Source organism: Cupressus sempervirens, chromosome 7 (genome assembly GCF_028749045.1).
Source record: "Cupressus sempervirens isolate cs-2001-9-10 chromosome 7, ASM2874904v1, whole genome shotgun sequence".
NCBI lineage: Eukaryota > Viridiplantae > Streptophyta > Pinopsida > Cupressales > Cupressaceae > Cupressus > Cupressus sempervirens.
In genome coordinates, this window is record NC_143124.1 from 269,936,640 (window position 1) to 269,955,565 (window position 18,926).

Genomic DNA, 18,926 nt, shown 5'->3' on the forward strand with positions numbered 1-18,926 from the left:
ATGATATGTTCTATAGTGTATATGGATGATGTGGATAAGTGTACATATAGGAATTCAAAAATATGTGAAAGTTATTTGTGATTTACATAAGGTAGTGTGTAGATAGAGTACCTGAGAAGTGTTTTCCAATGTTTGGATTATATCTCTTAATAGAGATAGAATCATGATGGGAAATGTTAGACAGTGACAATAGATAACCTAATGATGATGTCATCAAGTGTGTGAGGTCTAAGGTCACACATGTAAAAAGTTGTGAAGATAGTGAGCCAACAATACTTTGTAATTGTGAAAAGATGCAATGAGTTATGTTATCTTAATAAGGTCCTATTATAATTAATTAGGAAAGCCTCAAGGCCAACTCAATTAATTAATTTGAGGATATGGTTTAAATTAAAGTTATTTTCCTTGTGATGAAGTATATATCAAAGTCAATTTATGAATATAATTCTAGTTGTAGACACCTAAATTTGATTACACTACTTTGGTAATCTAATTTAGCCATCTCTAAAGGCATCATTAATTAAATTCTTATTTAATTAATCCTTTGTCATCCCCTAGTTGATTAATTTAATTAATCATCTATAGTCCTAATTGATAAATCAAATAATCTATTATTTATCAATTAAATCCTTTTCTCCTATCTAATTCCAAAAATCCCCATTTATTAAATAAATCTATTTGATAAATGAAATCCTCAAATTCAAAAAAACCCTAACCTATCTCTAATCCTCCATTTAGCCTAATCCACCCCATCCACCCATACTAACCAAGCTTAGCCACTAACTCACCCACCCTCATTAATGCCATCCACTTGAACATCTCTAACATCCCTAATCTAATCCTAAACCCAAGACTAATCCACCCCCTAATGTTGTCACATTCCTTAAACAAGTTTAAGACTTTCCTAATCCAAACCAAAGTCTCCCCTCAAAAAAACCCAACCACTAAGTCATGAGTGCTCTTACAAAACATAAAGACTCTTACAAGCCCACTCATGACTCTTACACCCATCTTCCACACTCTTCCCTCTTCCACACTCATTCCTCTTACATCCCTCTTACATACTCAACCCCACTCATCATGCCCTTAACCAACCCTTAACCCTACCCTCTCACACTCATCCTCCTTATGACAAGTGTCACCTTCCCATTGGTGCTAAACAAGCACAATCCATGTGCTCCCCTTTGAGTGCATCTTAGCCCTCCTTAAGCCTTCATCCATCCTTGCATCTAAGCCCTCCATCCCTCTATCCCTTAGCCTATAAATTGAATCCCATCCCAAGCCATTTCATCAACAATCTTTGAGCTAAAGTTACCATGCTATTTTGAGAACCAAAGCCATCAACCATACACTTATAATGCCAAATTGAGAGCTCACAAAGCTACCAATTTGCCATTACCCATCTCCATTGAAGCAACTTTTGAGCATCTTGAGCATACATCCACAGCAAAAGGACACATCTACAGAATCAAGAAAGCATGGAGTGTTTTCTCTCGTGAGGTTTGCACTTCTTATTTTCTTTCTTAGTCTAAGCATATATGTGAATTTAGTTTTTGGTTTGTGAATGTTTACTTTATTTGTTAATGTTCTTTGCATACTGATTCTGGTTCTACACTAGTAAGTGATCAAAGGGATTATTGAGATGTAAAGTTAAAGATCTAGTATTGAGATTTGAAAGGTATTTGGTATGGTATTGGCATAGTAAGAGGAAATAAAAAGAGTTTGAGTTGCTAGGGATAAATTGCATTTCTATTATTCTAAAATGAATAATAAAAAGACTAGTTGGATAGTGAGTTTGGTAGTCTTTCCCTTGAAGCTATTTTGATAATGGGTTCATCTATCTTCTACAACTCCTAACAAGGTTGGCACAACTCCTAACAGGGTTGGATCTCCTAACATTGATTCAAAGTCTCCTAATAGGGATTGATATGTACTGAATGTATCTCATTGGCTCCTAATAGAGTCCATCCTCATACAAGGAACTTATATATTAGTAAATTATTTTGTGGGTACCATCCCCACTGGGATTTTCCCTCTGATTAAGGGTACCCTAGTCAACATATTTGGTGTTATTGTGGATGTGTATGTGTATCTTCTTATAGTTTCTAATTTTATTGATCACATGTTTAAGGTTTAATAAGGTTGATAAAATTTTTATTGATGAGATAACTAATTCACCCCTCTCCCCCTCCCTTGCCCCTCTTAGTTATCTTGATGGACTTTACTCTATAACAATTGGTATTAGATCTTCAAGTCCTTGAAGAAAAATCTTGACAACTTAAGGAGATCAATGGTATGTCATTTCAAAAATGAAATTCCTAAGTTTGATGAAGTTAACTATGATAGATGAAAAGAGAATATGAAGACAAATTTTCTATGCATGGGTCCAAGATATTGGTTGATGACAAAGAATAGAAAGAAAATTGTGGAAGAAAGAAAACTTGAAGAATATAGTGAAGCTAAAAGAGATCAATTCATGTGTAACATTCTTGCTAGATAAACACTTTTGTTAGCTCTACCTAAAAATGAATACAATCAGGTAAAATCCTTAGAAACATATCATGGAATTTGGAAAGAATTGGAATCTACTTTTGAAGGTGACAAGCCTGCAAAGAGAATCAGATCGCAAAATTGGATTTTTTTCAATAGGCTAAAATGATGGAAGATGAATATGTAAGAAGTTATATTGCTAGAATATTATTAAATTTTGCAGGAATCAAGTCCTATAATGGAACTAAAGATGAAGATGAGATTACATGGAAGATCTTGAAAACCTTGACACCACCATTCAAGGAGACAATGTAGATGATTGAGCAAGTGATATCTTGTACTAATAAATTTAACAAAGAAACTCTTTTGGAAGTAGTAGAAATAAGGTTGAAATAGTCTAGAGATTTTCCTAGAGTATAAACTACTTTTAGTGCATTAAGTGTATGCCCTTCCTTTTCATGATGTGCAAAGCACCAGTGGAGATTATGCTAGTAGTAGTAGATCCAAATTTGAGGAAGATAGAAGGATTAAAGAATGAGTTACCTTGCTTGTGAGTAAAGAACCAGATAGAAGGAAAATATTTAAATCTTGGACTTGTGATGAATTTGGTCATTATTCTTCTAAATGTCCTAAAAGAGTGAAAGAGTACAAAAAGAATTTCAAGTATAGAATTCCTAGAGAATGTTTGTATTCAAATGAAGATGATGACTCTAATCAAAGAGTTTGGAGTGAAAGTGATGATAAGTTTGGATTTTTTGCTATAAAATAAGAAAATCTTAAAAAGAATTTAGAAAAGAGAAATCCCTAGTGTTACAAGTTGAGAAGAAAAATGATTGGATCATAAATTTGTTAGTTCAAGAGCCATGATGGAGGAATTGCTAGAGTTGGTAATAATGTGGCTTTTCATATCAAGGGACTGTGATCTATTACTCTTGATGGGAAAACTAACATTGATGATGTTTACTTTGTTGATGTATTAAAACTTAATCTATTGAGTGTTGGATAGTTTACTGATAAGGGATGTCAGTTATAGTTCATAGGAAATACATTCATTATTAATGACAAAGATGAACAAGAGTTCCTTTCCTACCAAGGCATTCACTACAATAGCAATATTGGATATTGTTCATTCAAATTTGAATGGTCCCACTAAGACAAGAGGGTTCTATGGTGAAAGATACTTCGTGATTAATGTTGGTGAATTACTAGGATGGTGTGGGTAGCTTTCCTTAGAGAAAATTTTGAAGAATTTCAAAAGTTTAAGTTCTTTAAGAGTAGAGTTAAGAATGAGTTTGGATTGAAGATTAAATGTTTACAATTTGATATAGGTGGAGAATTTAGCTCAAATGAGTTTAACACCTTTTGTGAAGTAAATGGTATCAAGAGTAAACTATCAGATCCTAAGACTCCTAAGTCAAATGGAATTACTAAGAGAAGAAATAGGTCTATGACAGAAAAAAAAAAAGGCTATGATGTTTGAGAAATATGTATCAAAGATATTTTGGAGAGAATAAATTAATATAGTAGTATATACATGTTACAAGCTAGAGTTGATGTTGCACTAAAAGATCAATGTGTTAATGCTTGATACAACCACTAGACTTATAAAACACAGCAGGTGGTTAAGCTATGTCATGAATGTCAAAGGAGAACATTGGCAACTAGTCCAAAATTCTCCCTTTAGCATTACTTGAGGAGATTCAAACCTATGATCAAGCTCTAATACCACTTGTTATAAGCTAGAATTTATGTTGCACCAAAAGATTGACCTATTAATGCTCAAAACAACCACTAGACTTATAGAACATAAGAGGTAGTTAAGCCATGCCAAAAATCTTGAAGTGGAACATTGGTAGTTAGTTTGAAAATACAATGAACATAGTGCCAATCATAGAACATACAAATAAGACACCTTATGAAATTTAGTTTTGAAAAACACTATTAGTGAAATATTTTCAAAATTTTTGGAAGAAAATGTTATATCAAGAGAGATGATGGCATTGGTAAGTTTGATATAATAAGTGACTAACGTATGTTGTCAGGATCTACCATGGATAGAAAGAAAAATTACATGAAAATATAACCAATCTCAAAAACTAATAAATCATACAAAAGAGAACATAAGACACAAACATTTAATGTGGTTCACCCAATCCCTAGGCTATATCCACCAACAACAAGTCTAATATTATTAGTATCCATTGATTACAATCCATAATCACTTACAACTCAATACCACTGCAAGAATCTACAATCTCATCATACATTATGGAATTCCTAACCCTTGTTAGAAACTTACAATTAGAGCAATTGTTTTTTTGTCATGGATGGAAAACCTATTGATAAGAAATATTTGCACCTAATCTAAATATTGTATCTATTTGATTGATGAAGAGGACTCAAGAAATTGCTCATAACAATAACATCTAAAGAAAAGATTGAGTTATTAAAAGGAAGTTACAATGGACATTCGATTAGATGGACTTTGATAAAGCAAAGTAATTTTTTATTTCAAGAAAGTTTAGCCAAGCCGAGCAATAGAGTAAAAGAATAAGGAATTCCAAGTGATACTGGTCTTAATTGAGCTACAATTAGTGTTGAGAAAATCTAGTGTTGACTAAGTATTAGTATCGAATGAGCAATATGGTTGATATCAAGCAAGATAGTTGATACCAAGACAAAAGCTTTACAATGACCAAGTAAATTAGTGATGACTGAGTGCAAAAATTTAGAGATTGCTGAGTAACAGTATGAGAGTGAATTTGAACACTTGAACTAAATAGAGATCTAAATTTGCAAAGTGAGTTGTAATCATACATATAATAACCTTCTATTTTCTTTCTAATCATTGTAAACAATTTGTAGTAAAATCCTTTTAACATAGGTTGACCTAATAGTCATTTAAAGATTTAACAATCTATGTAAATCCTTTAATAGGGTGACATTCTAAATGGAATGACCAAAGTCCTCTGATAAGGCCACTCCTAATAGGGTGATTAAATCCTTAACAAAGTCACATGTAATAGTGTGTTTTATAAACTTTTAATAGTGTTGGCTCCTAATAGGGCTCACTTTGAAAGTGTGAAAAAATGGTGATATGTTGCTGGTGGTTTTTCCCAAATTGGGTTTCCACGTAAAATCTTAGTATCAAATTTGTGTTGCATGCTTTACATTTTTAAATTTGATGATTTTTTCACTAAGGAAAGCATGTTATGTTTAAGACAATATTTTTGCAATAGAGACTGAGCAACAATAGGGTAAGCATAATAATGAGTGTTTGTGTTTAATTGTTCAAGTGGTACTTAAGGACCTTGAGTAACTGATTCACCCCCCCAACCCTGCCCCCACCTCATCTATTCTAAACATTTATAATAGTTGGTATTAGAGTGTAGTGATTATGAAGAAAATTTTGAAAGTACTTAAAGCTAAAGATCATGACTCATAAGAGAGATGTATCCAAGCTTAAAAAGGAGAACTTTCCCACATGGAAATCCTTAATGAGGTTGCACTTATCGAGTATTAGTGATTTTGCTATCAACTTTGTAGATAATAAGTATGTAAAGGTAACCACTACTCATCTGACAATTGATCAATTGAAGTAGAAGCACAAATAGAATCAAGCAATTTTGGAGATTTCCTTAGCCCTAAGCTATGTTGACTTTCATGACTTAAATGATTTTGATAGTGCAGATAAAATGTGGGACAAATTGAAAACCATATGTGGAGATGATGACAATGTCTTAAGAGCCAAGTCTAAAATCCTGGGATGAAAATTTGATGATAGGAGAATGATGGAAGGTGAGAACATAGTGCAATACTACACAAGAGTCAAACACATTGTTAATGCTATTTATTGTGCAAATGGAGAAATAAAAGATGAAACATTAATAAGAAAGGTATTAAGGACTCTACTCCTTATTTATGTGATTAGAGTTTCTGCAATCTAAGAAATGAGATACACACTAGGTAACACTTCAGCCTTAGAAGGTGTAATTGGTAGACATACTAATTTTGAGATGTCTAACTTTGATAAGTACACACCTACTACTATTGAATCTGCATTCAAGTCACAATTAGTTGTTAGCAAAAGAAAAGGTAAACATGTGAAAAGTGATAGTGACAATTCTAATGATGAGATTGATGAACTTGAAGCCATAATTGCAAAAAATATGTGGAAGAGGAAAAGGTAAATTATAAGTAAAATTTCCTTCTTCTTTTTTCATGCAACAAGGTTAGCTAGATTTCTACTAGGTGTCCTAACAGAGAGGATACAGATGAAAGGAGGGAAATAAAGTACAAAGGAAGAAGAGATGAAAAAGACTACAAGAGAAGCAAGGGCGAAAAAGGTAAGAAATCTTGTTCTATTTTTGAAGAAGAAACTAATAATTAATCTATGTGTAATAAAAATGAAGTTGTCTATGTTTCTATGAAAGAAGATTCAGATGAAGATGAGAAAACTACATTAATCTCATATATAACAAAGAGTGATAGATGAATAATTGATAGTAGATGCTCCAATCATATGACTAGTGATAAAGATAAATTTGATGTTATTGGTCCATATAAAGGTGGGTGTGTTAAATTTGGTAATGATATCCCATGTGTTGTAAAAGATAAAGGCATTATTCAACTGACTGACAAGATAAAATGTGACAATATTTATTGAGTTAAAGGACTTAACTATAATTTTTTGAGTGTTTAACAGCTGAAAAAATCAGGTTACAAAGTTGAATTTCACAATAGGAAGGCCAAGATACATGATGTTGATGGTAATTTCATTGGAACTGGTGATCAGGCAAGAGATAACTCATTATATTTAGATTTATCAAATGAGACATTTATGTTTGCACAAAAAGATGTTTAGTTATGGCAAGAGAGATTATGGCATGTGAAACTTGACAATCTAGTGAATATTAGTAAAATAAGAAAGTAAGAGGGTTGCCTAAACTAAAGAAGCTTGAAAATGCCATGCGTAAACAATGTCAATTGGGAAAAACAATCAAGTCTTTTTTAAAAGAAAAATATACTTTACTAGTGATATTTTGGAATTGGTTCATACTAACGTATGTTTCTTAAAGCTTAATCTAATGCTTTCAAGCTATTCAAGTGGTATTTACCTAGAGTTGAAAAAGAAATAGGGAAGAATCTAAAATTCTTGAGATCTAATAGAGGTGGTGAAATCATTTCAAATGATCTCAATACATTTTGTATTGATAGAGGAATTAAAAGATAGATGTCAGCACTAACAAACCCTCCTCAAAATGGGATAGCTGAAAGGAGAAATAGATCAATAATAGACTGTGCAAGAACATTAATGATTTAAAAGAGTGTATTAAAAAATTACTAGAGAGAAGCTATTAATACTGTTGTCTATACTCTAAATAGAGTACAAGTAAAGAAAGGTACAAATGCTACACCTTTTGAACCATGGTATGTATATTCTCCTAATGTGAAATATTTTAAAACATTTGGAAATAGATGTTCTATATTGAAAGATAACAAGAATGGAAAAATTGATGCAAAGAGTGATGAAGGCATATTCCTAGGATATTCTACCAAAAGAAAAGATAAATAAATAGTTAAATTTTAACACTAACAAAGTTGTGGAAAGTGAAAATGTGAAAGTTGACAAGTTTATAGAAGGAAGTGATATTTCATGTAATGAAGAACCTAAAGATTATAGTACATTCATCTATGTGGATGATGATTCTCCTAGCTATTGGAATTACAAGTAGGAAAGGTAAACTTTTGAGAGGGGGGGGCAGGGTGTGAATCAGAAGTAAAAACATGAACCCATAAAACTTTTCATCACTCATCTATCTCATACATTCAATAGATAAATTGAAATAACATGTAAACCACATACATCTAAATCATATAAACATATAAGCAATCACACATTTGACACCTTATATGATTACCTAGAAACCCTCCAAAGAGAAGGTCAAACTAGGGTGGGGATGAGAGCCACAATTCTTCACTACTATAGTAATAAAGTGTAGCCAATTAAGATTACAATGGATTGACCATGCATCATGATCTGCCTTGTGAAAGGCATGCCCTATTAAAGGCTTACAAGGATTGTTAAGTCCCACCTTGTTAGAGGATTTCAACACCCTATTAAAAGTGTGCCTGGCTAAAGGACTTCATAACATCCAATTATAATGTCACCCTATTAAAGGATTTACAATAGTCTATAAGGACTACTCCACCTAGGAGATTTAACTAAAATCAATTATTAGGATGTTTCAACATAGATCTTGTGATTACCTCTGGTAACCTAATTCAAGATCAAATATGTATAGTATCCTTCTTGATCCTTCCTGATCTAATGTAACAATTGTTGTATTCCTCTATTTTTTTTTCTCCTCCAATTGATTCTACAATTCACTCTCTATAACTTCTAAGTCTCCATGAAATGCTCTATTTTTTGCATGCAAACTTCTCTATATTTCTCCTTCAATTCCTTACATGCTCATATAAAGTTTAGAGTTTTTCCTCCTTAAGAAGATTAGAAGACTTAGGGTTAAGTATGAATCTATAACTAAGATTCATCCTTTTTTCCACTTAATCCTTCCTATTTTCTAATTGGCTGCATGTAATTGCATAGGGAGTCTGCATACAAATTCATCCTTATCTTCAAAGGATTGTATTCTATTCTTTGGTCAGTTGAACAATGGTTTAAATAGTTATTTGTGCAATCACAAACAAATATGTCCAATCTGTGTTGCTCAACACTTGAAGATACTGATGCTTGGCACATACTATAATTCTATTTTTCACTCGACACTTGAACTGCTCTGCATCTACTATTTACTTGGCACTTGAATCACTCAACATGGTCTATCTCCTCAACACTTGAGTGACTTGGCACATGAGTGAATTGACACTCATTTCAACTCGACATTTATTATAGTCCCTCTCCCATTTGACTTTTGTAATTCATCTTGATGGATGCAACCTTGTTGATCTCTCCTTGAGATGGGATCATGATTGGGACCATGAATGGTCTACACCATTGAGATGATTGGAGTTATGTTTCTATATCAGTTGCTTTGTTTATGCTTAGACTAATTTTTGATATTATGATGTGATTGGTATCATGAGTTTTTTCCATGATTACACTGAGATGTGTCTGGAGATTGTACTATGTACTTTTACCATGCTACACTAGACTAGGTTCTTGTATCAGTGGTCAGTCATGTTTATGACTCTGGTTTCTTATGTATTTTATGTGTCTTTGTATGTTGTGTTAGCAACCATTATTAAATGCTTAAATAATTAGAAATGGATTTTCCATGTTGGATTCTTTGGTTTTGTGTTGAGGATATTTACCTTGTTATGTTTTTTTATCCAAGAGATATTTGTTACTTATGTTATGTTTTACTTTTGAGATGACTTGAGCGTTGGATGTTATACCTTGATTTTAGTATCATAAATATTAGACTACTATGTCATTCAATTGATCATATTGAGATGACAGTGTGTTTTATGTTGATATATGGTTATCCAATATTTGGACATATCCCTAGTTATGTTATGTGATGGATTTAATTCTATGGTTATTTACTTCATTCCTGCATCGTTATGCTTTATGCGAATGTGAGTGATATAAATAGAGTACTTTGATATAATTAAATAAATAGTTAAATTAGGTGATTTAATGCATTTATTTCTTTGGCTATGTTATTATATGCAATTGTACTTGATTATGTTGTTTAGTGTGCAAGATTTATATCCTTGGTAGTGGCACAAGGAGTTAGTGATTCAGCTATTCATATTTTACTAATGTCGTCCCTGTATAGTTGACGTATACTTATTTTAATTATTAAATTAATCCTTTCAGTGATTATTAAATCTAAACTCATTTGCATTATCTGACTAGACCAATGAGCATGTCTGTGCATTTAGAGGTTCGTTTTGTTGCAAAAGTGTTAAGTGATTTTTTGTGTTTTTTGGTTTTTGGGCTTTAAATCTTCTCAAATTTAATTTCTGGCAGCTTTGCCTTAGGTCAATTCTTGTTATGAGGAATAACCTATTTTTGTTTCGGTCAATTTGGGATTTAAATAAATTGGCTGGTTAATTGTCCTAATCAATTATTCACTCAAAAAATGAACATGTACTGAAAAAGGAATTTAATTCCTCACTTCTCACTTTCAAATTAAAAAGTTGTAGAGTAAAACCCAAAATCCTCTTCATGAGAATTTACTTTTTTTTCATTGTGGGAGCTATGGGCATGGGATTGTCACAAGGTTGAGCTCATTCGATCTAGCTTAGGGAGACCTTGGATTGCCACAATTTTTAGCCACTTCTGTGAGCTTTTTTATATTTTGGTTGAGATTCTTGTTTTGGCCCTTTTGGCTGTGAGGTAGGGCTCTCCCATTTTATTATTTTTTCTCTGTATAAGCTTTTCTTTTTGGTAGCCATTTGTTAGGACACTGAGAACTAGTGTTCCCCTCTATTTTTGTATGCTAGTTCTACCTAGTTGGGTGGGTACAAACATTTCTCTATTTTTTGAGATGAGGGTTTGGGGTTTTTCGCTGTTATGCTGGCCATTTTTGCATATGTTGTCTTAATTATTTTTCAATTTTTGGGGTTTCTGTACCCGAAGGCCGAATGGGTTTTAATTTAAAAAAATTTCTAGAATTTGGGATTTTAACCTCATTTTGTGTACCACCCTATTTTCTTGGGTTTTCTTGGCATGTGTTGGGTCGTGGACCTAGATTATCCATTTGCATATTAGTCATACCATCGTTGCACTTTTTTGTTTGCATTGGGATATATGTCACATCTGTACTTTTGACTTTGTGTTTGGTTAAGTGATTTTGTACTTGGTGTTATGGTTTCTTTTGGACCCTTCTTATTGTTTCGTGGACACTAGGATTCATGTAGAATCCATACTCTTAGATTGAGGCTAGTTGAGCGAGTTTATGATTTTTGGTCTTGTTGCATCATTGGGATTCATGTAGAATCCATACTCCCAAATTGAGGCTGATCAAGTGATTTCATGATGCATGGTTTTATTGTCTTTGAGATTCATGTAAAATCCATCCTCTCAAGTTGTTTTTAGTTGAGTGATCTTTTGTATTGTGTTCTCATCCAATCTTTGTGTTATGATTTTCATGATGGTGGTGTGCCACACACAAGTAGTGTACATACATTTTTTGGGTGACTTGTGAGGCCTAATCTTCTATGGTACTTCTAGAAGTTATGATCATTAGGGTTGGGTTAGGAATATGCATGCCCACAAGAACTTTCCATAGGATGAGCATGGGTAGGGTAGGGTAGCATATGGAAGGGGCTTTTGTTGTGCATTCTAGTGTCCATTTCCCATTTTACTGAATAAGTTTTTAATTAAGTGATAACTAAATAAAATATTGTGTGGTAATAAAACTAAAGATAATAAAATGCTTGTGTCGAGCCATTCCATTGAGGGATGCTGAATCTACACAATCTGATCTTGAACTTTTTGATGCCAAGTGAGTCTCCATGATGTCAATCCCTACTTAGTAGCCTTTTGAGTGTCTAACTAGGACCTATACTCCTTGAATTGTCTTAATTTCTTGTTTATAGCCATCATACTTTCTGGTGTGAGTGTTATCCATGGATGTTATTCTTTTGTGTTTGTGGTTGGATCATTATCTCCTTCAGCATAGTAGGAGTAGACCTATGGGTACCATGTGGTTGGGAGGCATAGTTACCCATACCACTACTAGGGACTGATGTACAATGATGGTATTTTGTCCTAGTTTAACCATTACTAAAAGTTTTCACTTGGTACTTTTGGTTCCAGAGTATGCTTTCTTTTGATTTATGCTTTCATTGGAATGCTTATATATCATGTTTAGATGATGTTAGTTTATTTGATGCATTGTCATATTATGATGTTTAGCATATGACTAGATGATGTGAATTAATTTATTGCATTATCTATTGCTTATTGGTTTAGCATGTTAGATTTCCTATTCGTATGATGTTAGCATGTGATAGGTGATTTTATCTACTTTATAGGATTATCTTATGCTTTATTACTAGCATGTTAGATTTCCCTATGCTTTTATTGTAGCATGTTTTAGTAGTGATGTCCCTATTATGATAGTACCAATGATCTAGTTAGTGGCTTGAGATGTTATGCAAGAGGGATGGCTAGGATCCATGATGATCTTATGATGCTATTGACGGTTAGGAGGAACTGCATACTTAGTTTTTTTGTATTGCTCATTGTGATGTTAATTCTATTTAATTGTGATATTGCTTTTAGTTCATTGTGATGTTTCTTCTATTCTTTTCCTTCATTGTATGGTTAGATGGTTAGATTCTAGTTGTTTGTCTTTCAGTGCTTGTCGAGTGTTTTCTCCTTGAAATATGGATACAATACTCTGCAGTGTGGAGGAATGTTGTTACCTTGTTTCCTGAGCTTTTTATTATGTTTCATGTTTGTGTGTTGATTTAAGATCTCAAGCAAGATTGTACTTTCTTGTGCGAGGATACAAGTCTTTGTGCAACTCAATACTTTCTCACATGAAACACTACGCTAGTCTTGAGGTGTTTTGGTGGTACAACCAACACTTCCTCACATGAAAATGCACTTTCTCACATGGAAATGGATTTCTTCACACACCACAATGCACTTCTTCATTCGAAACCTTGGTAGAGGTAAGTTCTTGTACGAGAAACAGGAGGTGTCTCCTTCAATTTTTAGAGTTTCTAATACCCATGGGGTTGACCTAATTTACCTTGGTTGTGAAGTTTGGAGATTCCTTGTTCTGTTGTTAGTTTCTAGTGTTTTGGTTCTTGTAGTGTTGTGCTTGTTTGGTAGTGGCATCAGGAGGTCTGTTGGTTGCTAGGATGGTGGTTAAGTCTTCCATTCTAATCTTAGTTATCCCTATATGATGTTGACATGTACATTCATACTTGTAAAAAATATATATATTGGCTTGTATTTCATCCTTGTTCCAAGGATCTCCGGGTGGGGCATCACTCTTCGTATCAAAGCCCATGTTCAAACATTGAGATCTTAGCATATATGTTTCCCATATAGTTGATGCTACGTTGTGTAAGTAAAACTATCTTGGTAAAGAGCTCATGATCTTTGTTGCGTTAGTATCTACTTGTGATGAACTTGCTTGTCCAAGAGATGTGACTAGATCAATGTGAAGAGAAGGAAGTGAGTCTTCCTAGTTCTGTAGATGGAATTGATGTGCCTTGTTTGGTTGGTTTCTTATGTGATCATATTTGATGGAACCACTGATTGGTGTCCATGTGATGGCTTAGAGTGCCTCTTCTATTTCTCCTTTTGGAGTAAGGTGCATTGTTTCTCTATTTTCTCCTACTTGTAAGTAAATGAAATGGTTCTTTTCTTTGAGAAATAAGTCTTTATTATGAATCATTGCAAAGAAGTAGGTTTTGTATTATATACTTGGGTTAATGACTTAAGTACCCAATTTAATTACTTCTTGAGCATTGTATAAATTTGTATTCAAAGTGATGGATATCTAAATGTTGCATTTCATGGAAAGTATTGTTGTATGCATATGGATGAGGTTACCGATGGTATACTACTTGGTGTGTCTAAGTGTGTTCTCTAAAATTGCTAGGATGATGTATTCCTTAGAATTGTATGGTGATTTATACCTCTTGTGTGGCTGTTCTTAGTTGTCACATGTGATGTGATTTGTTTGATGCCTTATTCTATTTGGCTGGAGGTATTTTCCTCATGTTGTTGGGCTAGCATTAGTTTTTAGTATTTTTCTCTCTTCGAGTAGTCATCAAATTTTCTCTATTGCTCTCTTTGTGATAGTTATCACATTCAACTTATTGTTGAACTAATATCCTTTTTTATTTACTATTGGAATTGACAATTCCCCATTTGGACTTTTTTTTGGTTCCTGATGACTATTCTGAATGTGTTTCTAACTGATGCCCAGTTGTGTATTGTGACTCTACGATGTTCATCTCAAACCTCTAGTAGTAGGTACAAGGGATAATATTATAGAGAATATACTAGTGTGGTTGTCATAGATGTAAATTTTTTTATGTAATTGGATGGTTTAAATTATGAGTAAACATAATGTTATTATTGAAAGAAATTTAAAAGATATGTACTTGTTTTAGGGTAAGTGATTCTTGAACCCTTGCTTTGAAAACCTTTAAGTTCTTTGTGTATTAGTGCTCATGTTATGTCTAACTAATGAAATTATGAAAGATAAGTAATGATTCTTTTAGTGTGTGAACCACCTTTCATTCCATGCCTTATGTTGTGTTGGGCGTGTATGTTTTTGAGTGGTTTTGGATGTTTTGTCTATCATTTGTTTTGGTAATTGAGACTGTTGATTTTGCCTATGATGTTTTTTTTGGAGTGGTGATTAAACCACCTAGGTCTTAGAACTCTCTAAGCTTCATCATGTTGTAGGCCTTGTTGATATCTTTCTAACACTTTTCAAATGGAGCCAATCAAAGTCTGAATGTGAAAGTTATGGCCTCCAAAGTGTAGGTAGTTTTGTGTTGTTTTGAAATTTCATGCAAGAATCTAGTGGTCATGTAATTTCTCACCTAGTTCATTGCACTTTCTCACTTGGTTTGATGAGAAACTTCACATGAGATTGTGCTAATGCAAAATTTTGCATGGGGAATATCAAGCAGTTCTTTTGCACTTCTGAAGGTGCAAATCATTGTTTCGAGTAATCTTTATTGAGTAGAAGCCAATTCAAATGTGACATGTCACATTTATGGCTATTGGAGAAGTTTAACCCTTCATGATTATTCTTAGGGAGGTGTTAACAAATCTTGATAATTTACTAGGTACTTGTTTGAATTTGTGCTTGGGGTTGTGTGTTTCCTATAGCACCATCCCACCCTTGTGAGGTGAAGTGTGGTTTGTGAGAATTCATTTCTCAAGGTTGATGTTGCCTTGTAATTTGGGAGTGACTTAGTTCTTTGATGAGTCTATATTCTTCTTTTTGGACTTTGACTTTGGTACATCTCCACATTCTTTTCTCTCTTGAGAAAGTAGGCTAGTGTGGTTATGCCACTAGCTCAGTTAGTGTTTTCAAATGAGTATGTTCATGGTTTGTGGGATTGTGAGTTCCCCAATGCACCTTGGGTTGATTTAGTGCAAAGGTTGAGAGAGACTCCCTCTTAGTCCTAATACTCTATAGTTTCTTCCTCCCTAAGCTTGTTTCTTCGAGAGGATTGTCTCAATCAAGTTTTCTCTTAGACCATTGACTTGATGCTAGAGATTGAGTTTAGTGGTAGGTTGGGTGTGGTATTCCCAACATGGTGCTAGAGGGACATGGTATCATTAGACACATGTTACCATCTTATGAATTGGTATGCAAATATTAAATGATTGTTTCCATTGAAAAAAGTCTTTGCAACCTTGTGGAAAGGTAATATCTTGTTTGGTTGGGTTGTGTAACCCTAGTTCTCAATGATAGTTGAGCTTTTGTACTTTGGAGAGGCATTGTGCTCCTACACTTGGTGGTTAGTGGTAGTGAGTAGTCTTTTGGGGTGTGCAATTTTGTTAGTAAATTGTCATCCAATTTGTTCAAAGCATGAGTTTACATGGTTTCAAGAATGCTCATGTGTGACATGATTATGTTCTTGGGAATTTTGGGATGGTTATTTTCTCATGATTCCAACTCTTGTTGGAAGTGTGTATTGTTTTTTACCTTTTTTTGTGGTTATGTGGTAGGAACATGTTTAGTTGGGCACTTGTGGATGAGGTAGAGTGAATTTTTCCTTCCCTTATATTGTTGACTTTATGGCTAGATGGATTTTTTCCTAGCATTTAGGAAGTTGCTTGTTGGAGGACCTTATGTCAGTGTGACACCCATTATCTTGTGGTTGACATGTTTGGGGTTGATGTGATGCTTTGAGAATGTTGGAGTGATTTGGGTATGACTTGTAGAGAGCTTCTTGAGTCATTCCTATTGCTTAGTTTTTATTTTTCTCTTGGTGTGTTTTGGTTTCTATTCTTGGATTGCAGGCTTCCAGGAGTAAGCCTAGTCTTTGGGGGGGATGATGTAGTGTCTTTCCCATTTGACTTTTATAAATCATCCTGATGGATGAAACCTTGTTGATATCTCCTTGATATGGGATTGCGATTGGTACCATGAGTGGTCTACACCATTGAGGTGATTGGAGTCATGTTTCTATATCAATTCCTTTGTTTATGCTTTGACTAATTTTTGAGATTATGATGATTTATGGTTCACTGAGGTTTGTGCTAGTGGTTACTAGGATCAATGTGGTATCATGAGGTTGTTCTATGACTACCTTGAGATGTGTGCAAAGATTGCACTATGTACTTTTACCATGCTAAACTGGACTGGGTTCCTATAGCAGTGGTTAGTCATGTTTATGACTATGGTTGCTAATGTATTTTATGTGCCTTTTTATGTTGTGTTAGCAACCATTATTTAATGGTTAAATAATCATAAATGGATTGTACATGTTGGATTATTTGTTTTTGTGTTGAGCATATTTACCTTGTTATGTTTCGGAGCCAATAGATATTTTCTACTTATCTTATGTTTTAGTTTTGAGATGACCTAAGGGTCAGATGTTATACCTTGATTTTAGTATCATAGATATTACACTACTATGTTGTTCAATTGATCATATTGCATGATGATGCCATTTTGAGATGACAGTGTGTTTTATGATGATATATGGTTATCTGATATTTGAACATATCCTTGATTATGCTATGTGATGGATTTAATGCTATGGTTATTCACTTCATTCCTACATTGTTATCCTTTATTCAAATGTGAGCGATGTGAATAGATTATTTTGATATAATTAAATAAATAGTTAAATTAGGTGATTTAATGCATTTATTTCTTTGGCTATATTATTATATATAATTGCACTTGATCGTATTGTTTAGCATGCAGGATTTATATCCCTAGTAGTGGCACATGAAGTTAGTGATTGAGCTATACATATTTTACCAATGTCATCCCTGTATGGTTGACATATCCTTATTTTAATTATTTAGTTAATACTTTTGGTGATTATTAAATCTAAGCTCATTTGAATTATGTGATTAGACCTGTGAGCATGTATGTGTATTTAGAGGTCACTCTGTCATGAAAGTGTTAAGTGATTTTCTGTGTTTTTGGGTTTTTAGGCTTTAAATCTTCTCGAAATTAATTTCTAGTAGATTTTCCTTAAATTAATTCTCATTACGAGGAATAACCTATTTTTATTTGGGTTAATTCGTGGTTTAACTAAATTGGCTGGTTAATTGCCCTAATCGATTATTCACTCAAAAAGTGAATAAGTATTGAAAAAGAAATTTTATTCCTCACTTCTCACCTTCAAATTAAAAATTTGGAGAGTAAAACCCAAAATCATCTTCATGAGGATTTACTATTTTTTTCATTGTGGGAGTTGCGAGCATGGGATCATCACGAGGTTGAGCTTGTTGGATCTATTTTGGGAAGGCCTTGGATTACCACAATTTTTAACCACTTCTACGAGCTTTTTATTTTCTAGTTTATATTACCATTTTGCCTCTTTTAGCTGTGAGGTAGGGCTTTGCCATTTTTTTGTTTTCGCTCCCTTTTAGCATTTTTTTTTGGTAGTTGTTTGTTAGGAGGCTAAGAACTAGTGTTTCCCTCCATTTTTGTAGACTAGTTCTACCTGGTTGGGCAGGTACGAACATTTCTTTATTTTTTAGGATGAGGGTTTGGGGTTTTGCACCATTATGCTAGCCATTTTTGCATACGATGTCTGAACTTAATTATTTTTGGATTTTTGGGTTTTTTTTTTTACCCAAAAGCCAAATGGGTTTTAATTTCAAAGTTTTTTCAAAATTTGGGGTTTTTACCTTGTTTTGCATGCCACCCTATTTTCTTGTTGTTATGTGGACACTAGGATTCATGTAGAATCCACACTCTTGGATTGAGACTAGTTTATTGAGTTCATGATGTTTGGTCTTGTTGCATCATTGGAATTTGCGTAGAATCCATACTCTCAAATTGAGGCTGGTGGAGTGATTTCATGATGTATGGTTTTATGTCTTTGAGATTAATGTAGAATTAATCCTCCCAAGTTGTTTTCAGTTGAGTGATCTTTTGTATTGTGTTCTCATCTAGTCCTTGTGTTATGATCTTCATAATGGTGGTGCACCATACATGAGTACATGCGTGTACATTTTTCAGGTGACTTGTGAGGCCTAATCTTCCATGGTACTTTCAAAAGTTATGATCACTAGGGTTGGGTTGGGAATATGCATGCCCACAAGCACTTTTCATAGGTTGAGCATGGGTAGGGTAGGGTAGCATATGGAGGGGGCTTCTGTCATGCATTTTGGTGTCCATTTCCCATTTGATTGAAGAAGTTTTTAATTAAGTTATAACTAAAGAAAATATTGGGTGGTAATAAAAGTAAAGATAATAAAATGCTTGTGCCAAGCCATTCCGTTG